We start from the raw sequence: 25,504 nt of genomic DNA, 5'->3' as shown, positions 1-25,504 counted from the left end.
TGTTTTCCAATCAGACCTAGAGCTAACAACAGTCAGGAAGGGGGTATTGCTTATTTTTAGGTTTACAGTAGTTTGTGGTTTTTTTGTAGTCTATAAATCACTTTAAAAAGCATTATTTCTGGAAAAGTGGTACAGATGTGCCTTAAATAAACTTTGTTGTGAAGATATGTTCTCAGAATACATTATGTCAGAATATTAATGCCTCTACATAATAGAAAAGTGTATACCAAGACTCTATGACTGCAGTGTAAAGTAGGGCAAACAGAAAATTAAAAAGGCTCTTTTTTCCTCAGGGGGAGGGGGAGCCAAGACAGGTGGTGAGGTTCCAATACTTATTAACTAATATGAGGCTCCTCTGGAAAGTGAAATGGTTTGTAGCCTTGATAACCTAATAATAGGTCAAGAGTATGGCTATTCAAAAGTATGATTCAGAAAATATCTAGTACCCCTTCTGACCTTAATGTGAATGAATCAGATTATTTTAGAATGAAGTTAAAATATTCTCATAATACATAAAAATGATTCCAGATTTTGCCCAATTGTGAAATAGCTTGAATATATAAATAACAAGAACAATATTTTAAATTACTAACTGTGAAAATCTGAAATTGACAATTAGCATTAGGGTTTTTAGTAAGACAATTCAAATCCACGTGAATTTCCAGGTACTGGCAGAAGCATTTGAACAGTCTGCCAACTAGGTATCTGCCCCTGTACAGGACTCTGGCCAGAGGCTACATAATTCTCAAGAATATATAAAGATTTTGCAGCATTTTCTTGCAATATTCATAAATTATTTTTAACCCAACTCTCCTCAATGATGCTTTTTTGAGCACAGAAGCAAAACCAGGATTCAACAAAAAAAAAATGGATATCAGGTAAGAAAAAGAACAAATATTATATTAATGCTCAGAGCTCTACATATATAAGTTTCAGTAATGCACTCTCATTAAACTTTAAAAAATGAATACATTTCTTCAATTAGTATTATCATTACAAAATATAATTCTCTTGCCCTCAAGCTCACTGCTAGGTTTTAAGGCGACAAGAATTAACTGTGACTAAAATAAATGAATAACTCAAATGAAATGGGTTGGAAGAGAGGTGGGAGTATATGCATAAAGCACTAAAAAGAATGGAAATCACAGCATATTTAACTTAACCTAAATAGAGCACAAAACATTCGTTACCACCTGGAAGATCTCTTCGGTTTCTTTCAATTCTGCAACCAGGCATTTACCTCAGGTGTCATTTCGGGTGGGTTTTGTATGATCGATGGTATATAAATCTTTTCCTTGTTTCCACAGATGGTGTCTGGCAGGCTGGAATTTCTTCACAAAGACATCCATTGATATTGTTACCATGTCTTTCCTACAGGTACACTGGGGAAGACAGGAAATGGATATGTTTAAATAAATTTCTATGCAACAGGAAAATGCAAAACCAACCACCAAAGAACTCCATGCACCATTCACCCAAACTACCAAATTGACTTTGAAGTTTGCCAGGGCTCACTACAGATAGGAGAGGCTCAGTAAGATGCCGTTCAGTGGACTTTCTCTTTTCCTCCTGTGGTAATAGCTCACATATAAGATGTAAAGAATGCAAGGATGTACAGCAGCCACTATTATTGCCCATAGGGAAAGAACAAGTGAATAAGCAGCCGTTGCTACTCCTAACTAGAATAACCAATCACCTGCCTGCTTAAGCTGGGTGAGGGAGTGATCAGTGGTAGTAAGAAGGTTCTAGTCCATGTGTTCTCTCCCTCTCTGTAGTGTTGACAGCTAAGTTTACTTCTTTTAGAAGTCATTGCTGCTTGCCCACTCAGATGGACAAGTGAGCAAATATAACTGGTGGCAAACAGCAAACACTATCTGCTGTTGGCCTCTGTCAACATGTTTATTATCTTGTGTTTTAATGGATGTTAGCCACTCTGAGCCTGGCTTTGGCCAGGATAGAGAGTGGGATAAAACTCTATAAATAAATAAATAAATAAATAAATAAATAAATAAATAAATAAATAAATAAATGGAGAGGGAGAAAGAAACACTAGAAGCTTTGTAAACTTTGCACCAAGAAAGAAGAGGGTCCAATCTTCTAAGTGGCCCAATCATGCCACTATCCAGAAAGAGAGGGCAGTCAACAATGGCTGTTCCTGTGTGGCAATGGATTTGGGATTAGCAGTAAGCCCTCTTGTGGTTTTAGGCCTTGGCAGCTGCCTAATAATGCTCAACCATGGCACCTACTCTGGAACTTACAAAGATGTAGGTCACAAATAACCTGCTGCCTCCCTGAGAAATAGGACCTGATGCTTAATTTCCCCCCCCCCTCAAAAAAAAAACATCAAGTAACTCAGACCTGTTGAATTTATCTCTGGGTGGACCCACAAAGACCTGCCGGGGGCATCTCATTTTCCCTTCCCTGCTATTTCCTCTTTCCCCTTCCCAAAAGCCCCCATAGCCTCTCCCCATTTCCTGGTTCCTTTTCTCCAATCTAAGTTTTTCTGCCCCTATGACTTGAGCTATATTTATTATTTATTTATATTTATGCTTGAAGGATAGCATGACTGTAGTGGTTGCCGAGGAACATCCAAAATGGAAGCTGAGAGGGCATCAATTTCTTAAAGCTACAGGCTACAACTACATTTCTTAAATGTAAAAGCTATGAGAGGGAGATTTCAGGTTTTTCTGGGTCTTTTTCAGGTTTGTAGAAAGATCTGCTTTGACTGTTCATGGCTTCAATCTCTGGATTTAAGTATCCACAGATTTGGCCACATGTACAATTAAACATATTGACAACAAGTGGGGGACTCACATTTTCCCTTCCCCACTATTTCCTGGGAGGGAAGGCAGTATGGTATAGCTCGATCTTGTCAGACTTTGGAAGTTAAGCAGGGTCAATACTTGGAAGGAAGACCACCAAGGAAGGCTCTGCAGAGGAAGGCAATGACAAACTGCCTCTGCTTCTCACTTGCCTTGAAAGCCTCTTGCTGGGGTTGCCATAACCCGGATGTGATTTGACAGCACTTTACACAAACACACATACTATTCCCTTCTTCCCTCCCCGGAAAGCCCCCATAGCAGGAGTGGGGAATGTCAGGCCCGGGCGCCGTTTAAGGCCCACAAAATCATTTGGTCTGGCCCTTCGTGGGTCCTGACAGATCTCTAGTACAGAAGGATCTAAGACTGGCGATCCGCCCCCTCCCCTGGACAGAAATAGCCTCTATTCAAGGCAGATGTGAGTTTATTTTGCCAAGAAAATGAACTTTTTCCCCCCCTTGCAGAAGAGTCGTTAGCTACGGAGCTACTAGGACCGCCCAAGAAACTGAGTTAACCCTTTCCCACCCGGGCCATGGAGGAACTTATTGGTCGGCTAATTTTTAAGTTGATAATTTTGTATGTCCCGCGAATTATGTTATAAATCTCCAAATGGCCCTTGGGTGAAAAACGGTTCCCCACCGCTGCCCCATAGCCACTCATCTTTTCATGCTTCTTGCTCTCATTTCACCCAGCAGCTAGCCTACCTTTTTCTGTGCCCTGTCTTCAGCTTTCCCTTCTTCCCTCCATGTGGCAGCCTCTCCCTAGAAAAACTCTGGCCAAGTTACATAGTTCCAGTTACTTTTTTAAAAAGCCTTTTTGCTTTACACTGACCATATTAACTTTCTTCTGAAAGAAACTAAATGATGTTTAGCAATTTCTCTAAGGCAAAGATGATGCTTCCCAACACTAAACATTTGGCTCTCATTTCTTATTCCAATATATCTTTTTACAAAGGAAGGCAAACACTGAATTCCTGCTCTCCTCTAATCCCATGTTTGCAACCAAATTCTCCTTCAATCAATCAATCAATCAATCAATCAATAATTTATTTGCCTTTTTCCTTTTATCCCTTATAATTGATCTTGAGCAGCATATATCTAGTGTTGGATGGATATAAGGATTGAAACAAATCTTGCCACTGACAATGTAGCCTTGGGGTCCCTGTCGCTTAGTTAAAAAGGCATTATGTCAGTCACAGAGGCATTGGATTTGTATATTCAAAGGGGGGGAATATAGTGCGATCGAAGTTCCTCGTAAAAGCGGCATTCCAAAAGGGCATGGGCTAATGAGTCAATAGAGCCAGAAAAGCAAGGGCAGATCCTGTCTGAGTATGGTATATTCAGAATTCTGCCCTGCATTACCATAGAAGGGTTAGCATTCAATCTAGCCAACAAAAAGCTCTACAGAGACGAGGAGTTGTCAGATAATATGTATAGGCAGGCAGACCACGTGGAGGGGGTATTCCGAAGAACTGGGATGAACAGACGCGACGAGCACGAAAAGTAGTGCTGTTATAATCGAGCTCTTTAATGCGCTTATTAATTTTGGTAAAAGTTCAGTTTTCCCAAGATCTAATAACATATCCTGCGAGTAGCCCAACAACGACAGTTTCTCATCTAAGATTTTTTGCCATGAGGATTTAAAAGGGTCATGCTTCAGAGAAGCTAGGAACCCCTCAGTGCTAAAGCACAGTTTAAGGTGTAGTTTAAAGGCGGCCAATAATTTATTTGCAGTCATAGACCATCAAATAAGACACATTAATAGCATAGGTCTCTTTCAATTCAAACTGTGGTAGGCAAGCATGAAACACATTTTTTTTGTTTTTTGCTTTTTGTTTTTATCAACTATCCAAAAGAATTGTTTAAACTCTACATTTCTAGTTAAGCTATAGTTGGCTGCTAGTGTAACTCCAAGTTTTATGCTATTACACCTTTTAAGTATGCATATGTTGGAGTGGATGTTGGTTTTTACAGAAAAGTTTTATAGTAAGTATGTTCATAAACTACCTTGAGCCTGCACTTTGTGTAGGGAAAGGCAACCTAGACTATTTTAAAAAATGAATTAATACACACAAGATTCTATGGTTATATACTACTTGAAATGTGCCTTTTGGGTTGGGGCAATAGGACACACAACACAAGTACATTTGGGAAAGAATTTCACAAAAACCACATTCCAATATAGCAAATATAAATTTTTGGGTATATGAACTTGAGGAAATTTAGAAAGATGTATACATTTAAAACGAATTATGTTTCACTTTCAGCCAATGTACTCCTCTGATTTTAGCAATTTTTGGCATCTCCCCTTTTTTGTGAATTTGTAGTACACCTTGTTAATTCAGCTATTCATTTAAATTGCCCTTACTTGTCTACAACAACATTCTCACATACCCAAAGCACACTGGCTATGTAGCATTATGACATCATCCTATTCACTACATGTTCATCCAACTGCCTAATCTAAAGAAGCAGCAGCAGCAGCAGCCAACAGCAGAAACACTGGCACTGGGGGAAATAAAAAGGTGGGTGAACATTTGTATAGTCTAAGAGGGTTTGGGAGAAATGTTCACCTCACTGAAATGGTTAGTTTTCAGCATAGTCCTACAATGCCACAACTTCTGAAAGTGCTTTTTTAATACATGGATGTCATCCTTATAAAACGAGTCTCCAAGCAAATATTCCATGCATATTCTGTCAGGGCTGATGTCCTAAAGAAAGGATGTCATGGAAGAAATGAGTTTAGCAATACCTGAGTAGCTTGTAGTTTAGCCATGATATTATTTATGGGTGCCTATACATACACACCAGAGCATCAACATTTCATGTGATTTGTACTTGCTATCATAATTTGCTGGTTTACATTCTATCTTCTACTACTATTTCTCCCATGCCTTTCTAAACTACCCTGCTTTTTCCAATTGCTTACATTTTGAACTTTTGATTCAAAATTTCCCCTCCCCATTATTTTTTTCTAGATTATGTTTTGTTCATTTATAGCCAATCTGGAATTACGTTTCCTGCTTTCAAGAGTTGTGCTTCCAAAGCTGCTCCACTAGAACTCTGGTGAGCATACAATAATCATGCAAATCATTTGAAACCATTGAATAAAGCCACATGTAGGATCACCAACACAAGAACTAGGAGCTTCCGGCTCTGTGTGACACTTGCCAAATAATTTTTATTCTAGTGTGATAATAGACTACCTTCTTGATGATATTTATTTCAACTTTATGCTTCTCATGTAAAAAGCATTCTATTTTTCTAGAACCTAGATTATAAATTTTGGGAGCAATTTTGAGCAGGTCTACTCAGAAATAAGTCCTAATTTATGGAGGCTTATTACCAGGAAAGCCTTTTTTTTAATTGCAGCCATTTAATATCACCTAAAACTAAATGCAGACCTGGCATTTTTCTTACAGAGGCTGGGTTCCACAGATTCATATGTATACACTTCCAGACATCTAGGGGGTTCTACAATTTTCTCCTGCAACAGTAGTTCCTTTTGTTGCCTTAAATGCCACCCCATACGATATTCTTTAAAGAACACCATTTTGGGTGCCAAGACGCATTCCAGCTTGAAAGAAAGCCTAAAATGTTTTGGCATGGGCATAGAAGGTCTCTATATGTCCCTCTGGCTCAGATTTCCCACAATTTATGTTTGATAGAACTGCATATGAATTTGCAAAAACATCCCTGAAGTAGCCTGGAGTGAAACTATATTAAAATGCAGAAGTTGTATGAAAAAGTTTGTAACAAATATTATTAGAGGAGGTGCCATTAACTATTGAAGGTCAGCATTTTTAATCTGGACAAATTACATAATTTAGGTTTCTTACAGTACTGTCACAGTTTTGGTTCAAAATATATTTTGAAATATAATCCTCTCTCAGGCAGGCAGGCAGACAAATTCAAAGTAAAATATTTTCCATTTGTTTTTTGGTATGCAGTAAAAAATATCAGCATGAGAATCCATGAATAATAACTCCTCTGAAGTTCTATTCATACAATTAATCTTCATTCTCCTCTGGAGAAATAATGGTAAATGTTCAGTTAGATGTATGTTAAACATTGATATATGTTAAACATTGATGTGTGGAAAAGAAAGATCTGTGGAATTTGTATATGATGCAGACCACTCAAAATACATATCATAAAACAGGGCTAAAGGAGATTTTGGCAATAAAAATCTAATTCTCAGTTAACTAATGAATCAAAGCTTTTACTGAAGAATAAAAGTTAGACGTCGTACTCAATTATTTGTAAAGCTGCAAGGAGGCTGTTCTGCTAAAGATTCCTTCATTTATAGCCACCTAGTGTTTCACAATAACCAAGGAAGTACAAAAGATATACTTCTTGTTACAGCGGCTGTAACAGAGAGACTGTTACACTTCCCATATTACCTACAGAAAGAACATTTGACAGACACTGCTTGTACGTGGCAAGGATTTAGAGCATGCTGTTGCAATAGCCACTTCCTTAGAATCGGGAAGTGATATTTTTACACCAACCTTCTGGCAACTTGTAGGCAATGCTGCAGAAGCCTTTAATATCACTTATCCATTTGTACAAGCTTCAATAAAACAAGTGTTCCTTTGGTACAAAATCTTGAAAACTACACTGTTAGTTGACACAGCCAGTCACACACAAAAAGAAAGAAAAATATTCAGCTAGCCACTTATTCTTAGGATTTCCCCCTAAGATGTGAAAGATTAGGTTTGTTTCAGGGAAACAAATGCTAATATGCTACATTGAAATAGTGGTGCACAGAATAAATTTTTAAAATGAGGTTGTCAACATAATATTTTATGTTTCTATAATCAATCAGGGGAGACCAGAAGCAGATACATCTTCCATTTACTAATGAATATTTACTAATTCAATCCTTCTACAATATTGGTTTTTCATGAAGATTCCCTGAAGAAAAAGACAAGACCATTAAGTGAAATTATGCATTCTTGGTGGTGGCTATAGGGATTAGGGCTGTTGAAAAAAAAAATTCGGTAAAATTCGGATTCGGCAAAATTCAGCCTGTTTTTATTTGGGAAATGCTGAAGTCCGAACTCCCCACTTCGGGTCCGTGTAATTCGGCATGAGATCCGGAGTTCGGGGAAAAATTTGGCCGAATAAAGCCATTAATAACACAATCACGCCTTTCCGCGGCTCCAGGGGGGCATTTTTGGGGGTAGTCGTCCGAAACTTTCAGCATAGCTTCAGAGGACCCTTCTTGCAAGAACCCCCAAGTTTTGTAAAGATTGGGTCAGGGGGCTGAGATATGGGCCCCGAAAGGGGTCCCCCCTCCTTAATGTGCATCTCTGACAATGGGAGTTTGCAATTAGCAGAGCTTGCCACCCACGCCCAAAGCTCCCAGCCCCGACAAACAGCTGAGCTGCAGGGAGCAAGGGTGGATGTCTATTCATATAGAACTTTTTCAATATGCAGTAACTGCCACAAGAATTATGTAAGCAACCTACTGGAAATCAAAGAAACCTCCAGAGCTAGCAGAGTGGATTGCTAAACTGTTTGAGTTTGCCACAATGTCAAGACAATAACAAATTTGGTTCGAAGAAAGCCAATCAACTGATTTAAGCAGAGGTGGCAGCCATTTTCGATAAATATGCATGACTTAATAATTATCTTCTAAGAATGTCAGTGATGACTGGTATTTTAATGACAAATTTAGACAACAGATGTATACAAGATCACAGAAATCTTTGTTAGTTCACGTTTAGTTTAGTATAGATGTATTAGATATTATTTCATCATGACAAAATAGGTATAGTAACCAATCAAGGCTTATGTTTATAATAGGGCTTTAGATTAGATTTATGCTAATAGATTTATTATTAATAGTCTATGGATTATTCACTAAAATTTGAGTTTAATACAGGAGAGGTTATCAAATGAGTTATAAAATGGATGGATTGAACAAGCTTGGGCATAGAAAAATTATGAATTGTATAATCTGTTACTTTCCCCATCTGTTCCCCCCATTCTTTTTTCTGTATCCTCACTTAAAAATGAATTTTTTTAAAAAAATGAAGTATCGGGAAAAAATTGGTGCACTCCCCTAATGTCTACATAGCCATGTTATACAATGGAAAAAATGTATATCTGGATCCGAAACAGATGAAAACCCACTTGGAAAACCTTTATCAAAACAGTAAATATAGTTCCGGTTCACTTTGGAGTTTGCTTTGGTTTTCTAGCAAAAAGTACATGTTGTATTTTCAAAAGGTGAAAGCTATGCTTGTTATGCCCTTAAAACACACAGCCTCAACAATTAAAACAATCTTGCATTGTAAATGCTGGCTCATGGATGCTGTCTGATTAGTTCAAACTCTTTCCACTTGAAATTCTCTGAGCACAAAACAAGCTACAAATTACATTAAAGATAACTAGACATAAATGCCTTCAGGTAGAAAAGTATACTTTACCACAAGGCTCTCTATTGTTGTAGATATGGAATTCTGGATGCAAACACGAAATAATAAAAAGAATATTCATGAAACAAACAAGGTGACTCTGACACATATCTCCTCTCAACACATCCTTTCAAATTCTGGCATTAACCAGTATAGGCCAATTTCTTGTTAAGTGCACTGCAAGTGCAATTTCAATCACAAACACCTTTCCAGTGTCATAGCTGAGAAGGTGTTTGAACGGTTGTACTTCCTGTGAGTAAAAAAAGGGATAACCTGTGAACAGGAGCAGGCATCTCAGGGTTTTGCCACTTCCCTCTTTCAACCTGTATATCAAATCCTGTTTGCTTCTTCCTGTTTGAGCTCCCCATCCACACTTTGGCAGACTGGCCACTTCATTTGGTTGCTTGGTTCTAGTGTGTGCCACATTTCCCTAATCAAACATTTGTTCAGCACTGGAAAAGCACATTTTAAGGTTTTTCACACTGATTTTTAAATCTTTTCAGACAGCAGAGTAAGTAACTTTGCAACTGACACAAGGACTAGCCAGTGCTGAGTACAATCCAACTCTGACAAGGGAGAGGGGATGTTTCACGCTTAACACATGGGCAATCAGCATTATGCAAACATGAGCTGCTGAAAGCTGGAAGACCAAAGATTAGATTCTAAGAAAAAGCATGCACAAGGAATTGATGGAGCACATCTTCCATTCTTTCCCCTTCTTCCAGCAGTGCCCACATGCCCTGAAGGTTTTTTGTGAGGGTTGGAGCTCTCTCATGAACAAAATGTACTATCACATTATTTGTTTCATTTATACCTCACCCTTTCCCAATAAGGGGAAGGGAGATATGATTGCAGTGAGAATGAACAGTATAGCAAAATCTCTTCCTCTTCTCTCCTCCACTGGCAGAATAGAAGAGGAAACATTTTTTATTTTTTTTATTTATACCCTGATTTTCTCATAGTGGCTGGCAACATTGTTCTCCCCTCCTCCATCTTACCCTCATAATAACCATCCTGTGAATTAAGTTGGGCTGGGAGTGACAGGCCAAAGCTTCCATGGCAGAGTGGGGAATTGAACACATGTCACCTGGTCTGATGCTCTAGCCACTATCTATGGTTGAGACCATGAACATCCCATGGCTTCAAACATCAGTATGAGTGTGCTAGAATGTGCTAGGATGGCTACATTTTCAGTATCAATTGCAGAAGACAATCTAACCCAGCAATTCACTAAGAAGTGCCAGTTCGCTTGTCAAATCTGACATTATTAAAACAAAACAACAACAACAATAACAGAAATTCTAAAATAAGTCCTGCTGCATTTTTATATGAATGCTCACGAGGACATCTATGTTTCATTCATTCAGCAACATTTCTATAGCTTCGCTGTTATAGCACACTAATATAACTTTCTTTTTTTTAGTTATCCATTACTGAAATAGTAATTCCACCTAATAAATGATCTTCTTAGCCATTCTAAAGTCATAGAACAGAAATAATCTTGTGCCACACACCAGACACTCCTACAGTTTCAGGTGGAAGCTGTTGTTGCTACTACTACTACACACAAGTAGGGGACCTGCAGGGACTTAGCAAGGGCAGCTCATTTTCACCTGCTCCCCATCCCCCAGTATTTCTTCCTTCCCTTCTCTGGGCAATCCCCAAATTCTCTCCACTTTCCATGACCAGCCAACTGCCTTTTAACTGCCCCATCTTCAGCTATATTTATTGCTTATATAATTCATGTATACCCTGCTTTTCTCTTCAGTGGTGCCCAAATCAGCTTACTTTGTTCAGTTGTCCCCTCCTTTTTATCATCACAATAACCCTGTGAGGTAGGTTAGGCAGGGAGTGTGTGACTGGCCCAAGATTACCCATTGAGCTTCCATGGCAGAGTGTGGATATGAACCTGTCTCCCATATCCTAGTCTGAAATGCTAACTACTACACCATACTGCCTTTCATGAAGCAGCTGCCTTTGAATAGTAGCAAGCAGCTGGGCCTACCAGTGACTGTCTCTGGCCCTGGCCCCAATAAGTCTCCCTTCAAACCCCAAAGCAGGCCTGGGAAGGACCCTGACTTTCTCCCTACTGTGAGGGTTTCTTCTGCTCTGAGGTAAGGAGGGCATCTTGGAATGTTGGGTGATTCCCATTGCATGCTCAGGGAGGCAGGATCAAACCTCCACTTCCTGTCTCTTGGGCAGGAATCACCTGGCTAGCTCAGTTTCAAACTTTCTGAGCTAAAAAGGGCAAGAGTCCAGTAGCACCTTAAAGACTAACAAAAATATTTTCTGGTAGGGTATGAGCTTTTGTGAGCCACAGCTCACTTCTTCAGATACAGCTAGAATGTGAATCCCTTGGTCTTTAAGTAGAGGAACAGTATGTAAATGTGAATAGCAGGCTTGATTGGATTAGGTGTGATATGCAAAAGAGTCTGTGATGTCCAGGGGAGAGATTAGTGTGGAGAAATCAGCATTGCTAATGGGCCATGAATGCAAGGTCTTTATTCAGCCCAGGTAAATGCATTGACTTTAGTTTGAATATCAACTGTAATTCAGCAGTTTCTCTTTCCAATCTCCCTTTACAAAGGAATTTTAAAGGTTCACTCTGCTTGAGCCAATGTATGGATTTTGGGGTACTGGGGAAAGAGCTGAAGGCCAACTAAATAACCCTTGAGCTCTTTTCTGAAACACATCTTACTTCATCATTTCAGATTTGGAAATCAGTGACGTGTTCAGTTTGTACAGCAAACTGTAATTTCTGCAGCCATTTTCATTCTGAACAAATAGATGTATTATTATTTTCAGAGGATTTGAAGAAGACCTCTGGAAAGTTTAGCCTTCTCTCTTTTCTAAATATACTCATGTTCTTGTTTCTGCAGAAGAAAGGGTGGGAAGTGACTGTGTATTTTTAATGCAATGCTATTTGACAATGATCTATTTTTAAAAAACAATTTTATCTAAGTATTTCTAGTACTTTCCTGAAGCCTATTTAGCTATTTGTTCAGAAATATGAACTCCATTTTAAGAAATGTCAGATTTTCAAAACATTCATTTGATGACCAAAGAAATATCAGAAACGACAGAGCCTAAAAAACCATTTGTTTCCTACTGATCAGCATTCTTGGTGCTTCAAACTGACTGGCCCCCTCAAAATAGACAAAATGCAGACAAATTTGTGGTTGTCTAAAATAATAGAGTTGCACTTACCTGTAACTGCTGTTCATCTAAGTCTTCAGTGCAGGCACACATGGGGAATGCACTTGTGCAGACCAACCACTGGAGAATTTTAAAGCTTTTAATCACTGGGGGCACCATGTGCCAGAATGTGCAGGCATGGCCTCAGAGGCCACATGTAACTGGCATGCTGCACCCCCTCTCCCTCAGTTCCCCCTGAGCCACCAGAGTCAGGTTCCCAAAGGAGCTCACAGCGGGGCAAGAGGGAGGGATGTGTGCCTGTTGTGAAGTTGTGAAGATACCTTATCTAAAATTAAAAGGTTCCACACCTTCTCATATACAGTAGAAGGCATCTTTGCTTTTTTCCAGTACGAGGCAATCAGAAATTTTGCTGTCAGTAGCAGTATTGAAATCATTTCCCTTTTTTGGGTAGAGAGTTGTTGTATATCAAAATTTTCTAGTAGGACAATTAAGGCATCATGAGGGACTCTGTATTGCATGATTAATTCTATATCTTGCAAGATCTTGTCTCAAAATGAACGAACTTTTGGGCATGTCCACCAGCAGTGTAGAAAATGAGCTGAGTTGCCACAGCCTTTCCAGCATAAACCTGAGTGCCCTGGTATGATATGATGAAGGCGAGAGGGTGTGAGATACCACTGGCTCATGATTTTATAAGCTAGATCTTTAATGTTGGTAGAAGCTGATTTAAGAAGATACATCTTCCAAATAGATGTCCAGTCATTCTCAGAGATATTAGAATTGATTTCTCTCTGCCACTTCTTAGTATATGAAGGAATCAAAGGAGAGTTATCTTTAAAAGTTTTGTATAAAATTGAAATAATACCTTTACAATAACTTTGTCTATTCAGTATCAGTGTCTCAAATTTTGTCATTGGTCTTGTAATACTTGGTTGGATAGCTGGTGTTTGAAACAAATGCAATAATTGCAAATATTTAAACAAATGAATTTTACTTTCACCCATGGTATCTGGTAGTGATGACCTACTTTTTAATGCACCTTTTTCAGACAAGTCTTTTAATCTATAGATGTTTCTTTTTTTCCAAGTGTTATAGAGGCCTGCCTTCTGTCCAGGTGGAGAAAAGGTTTGGCTAGTTATTGTAGAAGCCAGTGAAATCTCTAGAGCCCAGACTTTCCTTCTATTATCCCAAATTTGTAGTGTAGTTGTAAGGAAGGGGTTCTGCTTTATTCCTTTTGGTCTTGCTGAGTCTTTTTTCCACACCAGGTCTTCTAGGGGGACTTCAGGGCTATCGCTTTGTTCTATCTGAAGCCATGGTGAACTATCGCTAGGTCCTAAATAATGTAGTATAGTACGTATTTGGGCTACCTCATAATAAAGATTAAGATCAGGTACATTTAGCCCTCCTTTGTTTGCTGGCAGCATGATAATATGAGAAGGGATTCTAGCTTTCTTATTATTCCAACATCTCCTTCTTTTTAAGGTTTAGTGAGTAATCAAAAATAACTGTCAAAGGAGCTTTGTCTGGTACCACATTATTGTCTTTACATCATTCTGAAAAAATTTCCCGCTTAAAACCATAGAACCTCTTAGTGGATGGTCTACAAGCCTGGAGAAGAATATCCTCCACCCCCTCTGAGAACTCTACCACTCTGGTTGGTGTGTGGATGGTGTAATCTCCCCATGGTCAGGTGTCAACTCAGGGGTCTGTGCCTAGCATCCCATAAACCAAACACGCTCAGGCAGGTGTTCCTTAAGCATGCTAATTTATTAAGAGCAAAAGACAGATCTACAGAAGGTGACTGCCTCCTGGGCAGAGAAGGGATCTAATAGAGTCAGTGCAGGTAGGATACAAAGAAAAAGGATTTTTAGGCAAAAAGCAAGACACAGTGAAACTATAGCAATGACCTGATAAGCTGCTGGTGAAACCATAGGAACCAGATAAGGATTCTCTCTCAGAGACTCCAAGTCAAAACACAAAGGCAGGCATGAGAACCTAACCTTGACAAGGAGCCAGCTGCCGGCCTTGAAAGGAAGCCAGCTCCTGGGCTGCAATTACCAGACAGATGCAACAGAAGCAAAAGGCCTGTCTTGTAGCACAGGCCTGACCTGTTACAGTAGCAAAGGCCTGACATCAGGAGATCCCTTTTCAAGTTTATTAATACTGTCGACTGACCAATCACGTGCCAACACATCAAAATTTCCAGACACAATAGTTTTGCACCACAGAATCACAGACTGCCCATACATGTAAAGGTGTAAGGTCAATAGAAGCAAACCCTGGTTAAAATTATCACATTAAAATTGATAAAATTGTAAAATATTCTAACAATCATTTTCTAATAAAGCTCTGAGTATTTTAATAGCAACAGTGCAGAACTTGGCAGTTTGAAGCATAAGATGAGGGTCTTCTCCTAATAGGAGCTTCTTTGCCAAAAGCTCAACTGACTCATCAGGGAATTTACCAAGTAGGGGGGAAATAAGCTTTGGACTAACTTCATGGTAGAATGGGCGACATCAGTGTATGTTCGATGGTTTCAATGTCCCCTGTTCCATGGTCAGGAGATCTGGACATTCTGGAAGAGGGATATACTGGCTCCTTGACATGTCCATGAGAGTTGTGAACCATATCTGCCTCGGCCACAAGGGAGCAATCACTATATAATCTGTGCCATCCACCCTCATCTTCCCCAACATTCTTGTGATTAATGGAATTGGGGGGAAGGCGTAGAACAGGGCTCCTTGCCAGGTGATCTGGAAAGCGTCACCCAATGACCCTGTGTACCTGCCCACCAGGGAACAGAACTTGGGAGCCTTGGTATTTTCTCTGGAAGCAAAAAGATCCACAGCTGATATTCCCCTGATTGCAAAAATCTGTGGCAGATAAGTGTTGTTCACAGACCATTTGTGATTGGGTGTGAATGATTGACTGAGAGCATCTGCCCTCATATTGTGTACACCAGCAATGTGGACTACCTGAATCATTGCCCAGTATTTTATAACCCACTGTCAAACAACCGTGGCCTCCTGGCATAGCCATCTGGGCCCCGTTCCACCCTGTTTGTTCAAATAAAACACTGCTGTGACATTGTCTGTGAAAATGAGGATGGAACAACCTGAGAGGATATCTGTAAATGAATTTAGGGCATAACAAATAGCTCTGAGTTCTAGCACATTAATATGCATTCTTGCCTCTATTCATGACCATCTGTCCTGCACTGCGTATTCCCCACATGTAGCCCCCCCCCAACCCATCAGGGAGACATCTGTGGTCAGAACCAACTCATATCCTGACACTCTAAAATCTATCCCTTGAGACAGATTAAGAGGATTCAACCACCAATCCAATGTGGTGAGAATAGGACAGGGAATGGAAAACCTCTTCTTCAATGTAATCTTTGCCTGTAGTGAGACAAAAACCAGAACTGAAAAAGGTCTCATATGTAATCTTGCCCACGGGAGGACAGCAGTGGTGGATGCCATTAGCCTTAGCAACCTCAGCACCATAATGACGGACTGAAAAGTATCGCACTTTAGTGTGCTCACCAGATTATGAATCTTTTGCTTTCTCTCATCCAGTAGAAACCCTTCCCTTCTCGAGAATCCAGCACTGACTCAATAAAATGAATCAACATACTGGGGGACAATCTAGACTTCTCCCAATTAACTACTAACCCCAGATGATGCCAAATTGCCAGAGTGAGTTGTGAAAGCAGAGCACATAATGAGATGACGCTACAAGTAGCCAAAAATCCGAGTAAGGGTATATGGTACATCCCTGTAATCTCAAGTAGGCTACCATTGGTGCCACGCACTTAGTAAAAACCCTGGGCATTGTAGAAAGCCCAAAGGGCAGTACCCTATACTGGTAGACCTCTGTTTCATAACAAAACCTCAGCAATTTTCTGTGTGATTGAAAAACGGACACATGAAAGTATGTGTCTTTCAGGTCTAATACTATGAACCATGATTGTGGGGGCAACAGTTGTAAAACTGATGAGAGATTGACCATATGGAATTTCTGGTCCTTCCAAGTGCCGATTTAATTTGCGGAGGTCAAAGTAGGCCTCTTGCCTCCATCTTTTTTATCAACTGAAAAGAAACGAGAATTAAAACCAGGCAACACTTCAGGGAGGTAAACTTTCTCAACTGCTCCTTTACTAAGCAACTTTTGCAACTCAGGAGCCAACTCGGGAATAGTATTTTGTACTGCATCAATGTAACTAACACAAGCAGGTGTTCCTCTAAATTCTAACTCATAACCTTGAGCCACAATGGCCAAAACCCATGCATCGGAGGTAATCTCCTTCCATGCTGAAATAAATTGGGACAAACGGTCCCCGAAAACCCCTAATTGGGTATGCTCTACTAGTCAGAATTGCTTCTGAACAGTTTATGGCTGATTCCCTGCAGGTTGCTCTGGTTGTCCTTGTCTAGGCCTAGAGGAGTTACGTCTCCTTGAATAACCCTGTTGTTGATGCTGGTAGGGCTGTCAAGGAGGAAACTACTGACGTGGCACATATCTCTGATCCCAATTATATGGTGTCCACTGTCTGGCATATGGACGTTGTTTGAATTGGGGAGAAACCGACATAATCCCCAGAGATTTGGTGGTTCGCCGATTCTTCTTAATCTGGGCAAGGGCCTCATCTCTCTTTTAGGAAAAGAAGGCATTACCCTTGAACAGAAGATCTTTGACACTTTGGCGTGTGTCTCAGGGAATGGCTGTAGATCTGGTCCACACGTGTCCTCTAAGCACCACAGATGTGGCCATATTATGTGCCACAGCATTCACACAATGTTTACTAGCATTGATTTGCTGCTTAGAAAGATGAATTGCCTCTGTTTGGAGCAACCTAAGCAATGGTCTCTTATCCTCAGGGAGGAAATCCGGGTAGGCAGTTATCTTTTCCCAAAGGAACAACTGGTACCCAGACATGATAGCCTATGTGGGACTGCACTAGAAGACTGCAGATGAATAACCCATTAATAAATTCATTTTAAATAACTGAGCCAACTGTAAAATTCTTTCCAACAAAACTTCTGTTGAGTTTACAGTCCTAAATTATTTTACTCACTACTTTATTCACGGACCTGAACACTTACACATAAAAAGATTGCCATTGTTACAATTTATATTTTTATATCCACTAAATATTTGATTCAGCTTCCTGATACTACTTCATTGCTTCATATTCAGTTGCAAAATCTAGATAAACTTCTGCCTATGTTAAATCCTAGATAATGCACACACACTATTGTTCAGCATAGCAGTTCTGTGTGAATCTCAGCACTGGCTCTCAAAGTTGCACTATATCTTAACATGAAGGTAACTGATAAGATTGGGCAAAGTGTTTTGTATGGTATGCCAGCTATTTTTAGTCTTTAAATGGTCATTAATCACTCAAGATGACAAAAAAGTTTTTTAAAAAAAAATACCAATGGTGTAAAATGCATCCTATTTCAGCTATGCATTCATTTCTCAGGCTCACAGATTTCTAAGGGGATATTTTAATACATATTTGCTCTTATCTGAAATCAGCCATAAATAAACTAGCTGATATCAGTTCAGTATTTTGGCAAGCAGTAAAGACCATTCTAAGACAATTCTGTCTCCCTCTGTGCAATTGGATTTCTGATGCCAAAAGAGACATCAGTACACAATACACAATAACAAAAAAGGCTATTAATATAGATGTGTAAAAAAGAAATCATGATGTGACAGCCTTTTATGTACATCTTGAAAAGTGGCTGCCTATTGTGGTCTATTCACTGTCAAGAGAGAAATATAAATATGTCCTGCATTCAGAATAAGAAATTCGAGAAAGTAGGCATTTAAAAAATGTACACTGACAGTGTGCCCTTAAACCAAATCTTACTTCCCCAAAGAAAACAAAGCATGAGTCTAAATATGTCTTGTAACCTAGTCGCAGGAGATAGTACGTTGTTGTTTTGCTTCCTAAAAGCTTTCCCATATATACACATGGCAAGCAGCTCTTATACTTCTTATACCCTTCCTGCTTGTTAAAGGAAGAAGCTGAGTGGGAACACTGCTTATGGTAAGGGGAAAACTAGTAGTAGCAGAGATTCCTCTGCTACATGCTCATCTTAGCCCATTACTCTTTGATCCCCCTCCTCACTGCAACATGAGCAAAGTGGCCCAGTCTCAGTAAACTGATTTCTGAAGACGGCATTCAAGGATATCTCTGCTCTGCAGGTGAGGATACAAAAGGACTGCTAAGGTCTGTGGAAATTTGGACAAAGTTGCAATGAATAAATTGTACTTACTCCTCACATCACAGTGCCTACCACGATTCATCCCTTCTTCATTCTCCCTCAGTTGTGAGGCACCTATTAATCTTCAAGTCTGTAGTGGCAAACCAAGACAGTGGTCAATGGAAACCTGGGAGAAGGATTTGTTTGGTCAAGGCAGGCCAAGCAAAGCATGAGAAGATGTATTATTTCTTCACTCTGGTACTGATACTTTGATATTAACACTCCAGCCTTTGGGAGAAGCTGGTGACAACAGATTATGGAGGTCAGAAGATTCATACCCACTCTTGGGCTCTTTGTGGTATAGAGTTGCCAGGCCTTGCAACCAGTGGGAGACAGGGTGGAGCAGTGATATGGAGAGTGGCCGTCAGCAACAGTTAATGTCACTTGCAGGAAAACTCAGACATGACACCATGCCTCTATGGAAATCACCAGAAACTCTATGGTAAAATCAGAGTTTTCAGCAATTCCTAGAAAGGAGTGATGTCATTTCCAAGTTTTCCCACAAGTGACATGATACAGTCACGGACAGTGAATTTTTCATTTTTTTTCTCCTGCTGTCCATTGAGAGTACTCACATTCCCTGAGACCTAACAGGCAGAGTATGCATTCATTGGTCTGTGGGAGTTTTGCACCACAGTCAGTGCACTTTTTAAACACACTTTTCTGGACCATTCTGATCCAACCTAGAACCACAGCACTTATAGTAGTGGATAGGGATGCATGACGACTCTAATCTCCCAAAAAAACACAGAAGGCCTTTCAGCCCGAAGTTCCCATTGACGAAAGACAGAGCAGCAGTATAAGCTTCTTTCTACGATGGCAGCAAAGAAAGAACTGAGGTGAGAGAGCACAGCAGCGTCAGGACATGTGACTGCCCTGGGCAGGAACGGATGTATGGCACCAACACACTGCACCCCCTAGTGGTAGAGCTGGAAAAAAAACTCTAGTATGCAGGCCTACACATATGCAGTCCCAATGGGGGACTGCACAGAATACCGAAAATGAATAGTGACATTTCTCAGCAATTGTAGATATCCTTCTCAATGCACCTTAGTTGCTGTGGTCAAACAGCCCACCAGGACTTGGAGAAAGTATCACCTCACCTCTTGACTGAAGGGAATGGGCAAGGGGGGTGCACACATGTGCAATGAAAATACAATTCCCACGTGGTTTGCCTGCTTATATTTATCTGACAACTCCTCGTCTTTCTAGAGCCTTCTGTTTAGCTAGACTGAATGCTAACCCCTCTATTGTTATGCAGGGCAGAATTTTGAATATACCATACTCAGACAGGACCTGTCCTTGCTCTTCTGGTTCTATTGATTCATTAGTTCATGCTCTCTTGGAATGCTGCTTTTATGAGGAACTTCGATCACATTATATCTCTCCCCTTTTAACATATAAATCTAATGCCTCTGTGTCTGACATAGTGCCTTTTTTACTAAGTGACAGGGATCCCAAGGCTACATTGTCAGTAGCAAGATTTGTTTCAGTCCTTATATCCCTCAAACATTAGATATATGCTGCTCAAGATCAATGGATCAACAAGCTTCTAAGGGAGAAAGGAAAGGAAAGGAAAGGAAAGGAAAGGAAAGGAAAGGAAAGGAAAGGAAAGGAAAGGAAAGGAAAGGAAAGGAAAGGAAAGGAAAGGAAAATACAGTTCGGATACTGCAGAGACAGAAGCAGACAGACTCCACTTGGAATTGGCAGAAGCACCTTGGGAATTGGCAGAAGCATCTCTTTGGGAATCTGATGTGGGATTGGAGACCTGCTGCCCTGTAGGAGTGCTTTCATGCCTCTACCTGTATAACTATAAATAAGAAAATCCTATGCAAAACATCATAAGTTTCCAGGGGTCTCTCCTCCAAAGGGAGCCTACCTAGGTAAGCCCCTGGAACTTTTCAACTCTTGGAAACGTGAGGTGTACATAACGCTATAAGCACAGCAAAAACATTTTAGCCTCTACTAGGTAAACATTCATCCACCATCTCATCAGTCGCTATCAAAAATCAGCTAAGTGATAATACTCATTATAAGATAAATGACAGGAAGGCAGAATTAAGGCTTACTTATGCTAAACATAAAATGTAGCTTAATAAAATATTCCAATTAAAGAGTATGAAAGGAAAGGAAAAGGGAGAATAGTTTACAGGCATGGGAAACTATGTCTCATGAACACAGATAATTTACTTGCAAGCCAAACTATTCAGATAGTTCAAAATAGATGTTTTTACATTCTTATCATTTACTTTAACTTGGGGAGGGCACCAGTCTTTGAATGTTTCACCCAAAACTGTCTGAAAGGCAATGATATATCCTAGAACAGGAGTCCACAACCTATACAAGCACCTTTGGAATTCTGACACAGAGTGGTGGGCACAACCACAAAATGGCTTCCACATGGGGGGCGGGGCATCGAGCTATGTAGAAGACATCCAATCGCAACTCTCTGCACCAATCTTCTTAAAAATCGCCGCAGTTAAATCCTAGCTAAGCCAAAAATATCCAAAAAGCTATGGGAAAATCGGGGGGGGGGCAGAAACAGGAAAAGCAACTTGAAATCGCCGAATTTGAAGCCTTTTCTGCGTAGAGGGCCTTCAGAGCCTTTGGAGTTCCTAGGCAGCCAGGCAGGCAAAATGGCCACCGAACAAGTTGTTGGAAGAAAAGTGCGAAGAACAAGCTCCAGAAGCCTTGGAAAATCAAATAACGACTGCCCTTCGCCAACTTGAGCACAAAATCGTAAGTAGGATGGAAGAATTACTCCAACCTATTTCTTCTTCTCTTCTAGAGCTCCAAAATAACTTAAAGCAAACAGATAAAACTGCAGAAACAGCATTAGAGCTGGGGATAACTGCTCAAGAAGAGATCAGAGCTTTGCAGTCAAATGAGGTCATCTTGAAAGAAAAAATAATCATTATGGAGAATAAACTGCGTCAAGATAATTTGAAACTTAGAGGCTTCCCTGTGAAGGTGGAACAATCCGAACCTCTGGAAATATTCATAGCTAATTGGTTAGCTAATATATTTAACTTGGAGGATGGGGTAGCTCCCTATATTGCTCAAGCATATAGATCAGGCCCCATTCCTAAACCAGACTCATCATTAAGGAGAGACATTATAGGGAAAATATCAGACAACCGAACCAAAAACAAGATTTACAGAGGCCAGAGCTAAAGGTTTTCTTCTTTTTAAACAGTCGAAAATCAAAGTTTTCCCAGATCTTGCACCGGAATCTCTTGCTAAAAGAAGAATCCTGAAACCCATCACATCCTCTCTTTCAGCAGCATCTACAAGATACAAATGGCTGCCTAATTCAAATATTTTTGTATGAAAAAACGGCCATATCTTCACAGCTGAAGACCTGGACTCAGGTTACAAACTCCTTCAAGACTTACAGATAGACATAAAGGAAACCTTGAATGAAGATCTGGCGAAAACTCAATCAACTAAAGGCTCCACAGAACTGAAAAAGCATTTCACACCAAAAAAATGATAACAAAACCCCAGACTGTTGAGCATACTTTAAAACTTAATTTGCGGCTTTTGCATATAATAACAAGCTTATGTGGTGCAGTTCAGGGTAGTTTGATCTTCTCCCTCCTTATTATAACCCCCCCCCGGCTACAGGTGTCATTATTGACCCTGTATTTTAATAGGCTAGATATCGAATTAAGTGCTTTCTACTGTTAAATAACAAGGGTGAGTTTAATACACCTATTTAATTTCTGTGTGTGTATGTTTGGGTATAGCCTTTTCCGGAGGGGCTTAGTTTAGTTTAGTTTAGTTTAGTTTAATAAGTAAATTGAAATTTAGATAAGTCTTTAAAGTTATAGAGTTATAATTTTGTAAGTTGTTATTGATGTCGCACAAAATAATCTCCCTCAACTGTAGAGGTTTAAATAATCGGATCAAGGCCAAGCGTATCCAGTCTGTGATTCGAAAAGAACACCCGGATATAGTTTTCCTCCAGGAAACTCACTTAAAAAATTCTAAAAAACAACCATTCCAATCAAAGAGATGGGCTGAGACATTATATGCTTATGGCACATCCAAATCAAGAGGAGCTGACATCTTAATTTCCAGTAATGTTAATTTTACCCTACAAAAAACTAGTAAAGACTATAATAGTAGGTATATCTTTGTTTCAGGCTTATTAAATGGCGTCAAAATTACTTTGGCACCAGTATATGTCCCAAACACCAATCAAACTCAATTCATTGAGAATGTTCTTATGAAATTAGAAAACTTCAAAGAGGGTGAAGTTATTATGGGAGCAGATCTCAATATTATTAACAACCCTCATTTAGATAGGTCTAAAATCACAAACAAAAAATATAGTTCCCCATCTGAGCTGGGAAACAATACATCAAAATTAGCCATAACACTTCAAACATTTAATATGATTGATTTGTGGAGAGTCCACAGTCCCAATTGCAGAGATTACACTTATTATTCCTCACAATTTGAGACATACACTAGAATCGATTATATCTTGATTTTTAAAAAAACATTACCTCTATTCAACTCGACAAAGATAGGACTAAAGTTATGGACTGATCACCACTGGGTTGAGACCACAATAAAAAATCCCAAAACCAATATAAAAAATTACAATTGGTCTCTCAACAGAAATTTGCTGACAGATGGCTCTATTGCAAAAGAAATCGAACTTGAAATAAAAAATTATCTAGACCTCAATTGGAATTGTGGAGTAGCTCTGCCAATAACTTGGGATGCCCTTAAAGCTGTATGAGGGGAAAATTCATTGCCATGGCCTCAGCAGTTAAAAAGAAAAAAATCAGATTAGACAAAACATCACAACTACTATTACTAATATAGAACATCTTCATAAGCAAACGGGAAGTAAAACTATTTATAAAAAATTATTAACAGAAAGGAAAAAACTCAAACTCTTGGAATCCTCCCAAATTCAAAAACACATATTATTTATGAAGCAGCGCTATTGGCACTCTGGCCCTAAATCATTAAAAATTTTGGCCTGGAGAACTCGACAGAAATTAAACAAAAGATTGGTGAGTTCCATCAAGGATGAAAAGGGCCATACCCATATGGATTCTAACTCTATTATAAAATTATTACACACATTCTATTCAAAATTATACTCTTCCCATAGACCAAACACTCAACAAATTGAGAACTATCTAAATACAATAGATTACACCAATCGCTTATCAGCTTACCACCAAAAACTCTTAGATCAACCCATAACCCCCCAAGAAGTTTTAGATAATATTAAAAAAATAAAAATTAACAAGGCGCCTGGAAATAACGGCTTTCCATCAGAATTTTATTTTAAAAATTCTCATTTACTCGCTTCTCCTTTTACAGAAGCTTGCAATATGGTAATGGAAAGGGCAATAACTCCCCCCTCCTGGTTGGAATCTGCCACAATTTTAATACCAAAGCCAGGAAAAGACCTCTCAAATCCATCCTCATACAGGCCCATTTCTCTTTTAAACCAAGATTCAAAAAATTTTGCATCAATTTTAGCGGCCAGACTGAACAGGTTTATAGGCAACTATATCAATACAGACCAATCAGGCTTCATTCCCCAGAGACAGTTAATAAACAATATCAGGAAAACCTTGAATATCATTAAATATTGCATAAATATTCGTGGATGAAACTATTGGGCATTTTGCCAGTATTTCAGGTTTAAAAAATAACTTCAGTGTTACTCCTCTGAAGATGCCTGCCACAGCTGCTGGCAAAACATCAGGAAAGAAAATACCAAGACCACGGTCACACAGCCCGGATAACCTTCAAGAACCAATTTACCCTATACATTTTTCACCTAAATCCTTCTCAACAATCAAAGAGAATTTTGACTACAAGTAGGTGTCTACAATTTGGAACCACCTAGGTTTGTCAATCGCTGTCAATATTGCTGATCTAGAAAAAATCAATATAACTAAAATAAACCAGAAACTCAACCAGTTATACTTGGAATGGCAAAGAATACAACTTTCCCTATTTGAAAGAATTAACCTTATTAAAAGTTTAATTCTTTCCCACTTTATATTCTTATTTAGATCTCTCCCATCAATGTTTTCTTACTCCTGTTGGAAGTATTGGCAAAATAAGATCCAAAGGTTCATTTGGAATAATCACAAACCAAGAATCTCACTAAATACACTTCGGTCTCCATCTGCGAAAGGAGGCCTAGATGTCCCGGATATCCGCCTCTACCATGAGGCTATTCACCTCAAAAATATAATAGTACTAATGAAAGATAAGCCTGCCCCAGACTGGTTAGACTTGGAATTCTCTGGCGGAACACAAATCTCAGTATTTGAATTCCTCTGGAATAATCCCACTGATAAACCAAATAGAACAACTCAGAATTCCTTTCTTAATTTGAGTATAAAGATCTGGGACAAATATCAACAAACTTCAGCACCCCATCCATCTAGAATATCCCCCTTTACAGGACAAAAATGGTTTAAGCCAGCTTTTAGCACTAATGACTTTTCTTGGTGGAGGACAAATGGGAAAATTACTTTTGAAGACATCATCAATGCAGGACATCTTTTAGATAAATCTAGGATTGAAGCTGGTACTAGCTCTAAGTTACCCTGGTTTCAATATTTCCAATTAAAATATTGATGTAATAATAAACAATTTGTACAAGCTTTTAAAAAAACCCTAACTGATTTTGAAACTCTGGTTAAATTACACACCAATAGACAAAAAGGCCTAATCTCAAAACATTATCATATTTTACTGGGGAAAACATTAGAAAAGGGAGTTATTACCTACTTAACTAAGTGGAACAAAGATTGTGGAAAAATTATTTTAGACAAACATTG

At 39.2% G+C, this 25,504-nt stretch overlaps 1 long non-coding RNA gene across 1 annotated transcript in view; it reads right to left on the bottom strand.

Moving 5' to 3' along the window:
• Positions 1–1,238: 1,238 nt before the first annotated feature.
• Positions 1,239–25,504, bottom strand: part of LOC130492914 (uncharacterized) — an 89,776-nt gene continuing 65,510 nt past the window's right edge. Inside the window, exon 3 of the long non-coding RNA XR_008933895.1 lies at positions 1,239–1,382. This is a non-coding gene — a long non-coding RNA (uncharacterized LOC130492914). The remainder of the gene's footprint in view (positions 1,383–25,504) is intronic.

Source organism: Euleptes europaea, unplaced genomic scaffold (assembly GCF_029931775.1).
Source record: "Euleptes europaea isolate rEulEur1 unplaced genomic scaffold, rEulEur1.hap1 H_2, whole genome shotgun sequence".
Lineage (NCBI taxonomy): Eukaryota > Metazoa > Chordata > Lepidosauria > Squamata > Sphaerodactylidae > Euleptes > Euleptes europaea.
Note: the sequence above shows the minus strand (reverse complement) of the source record. Positions and strands in the feature narration are given on the sequence as shown.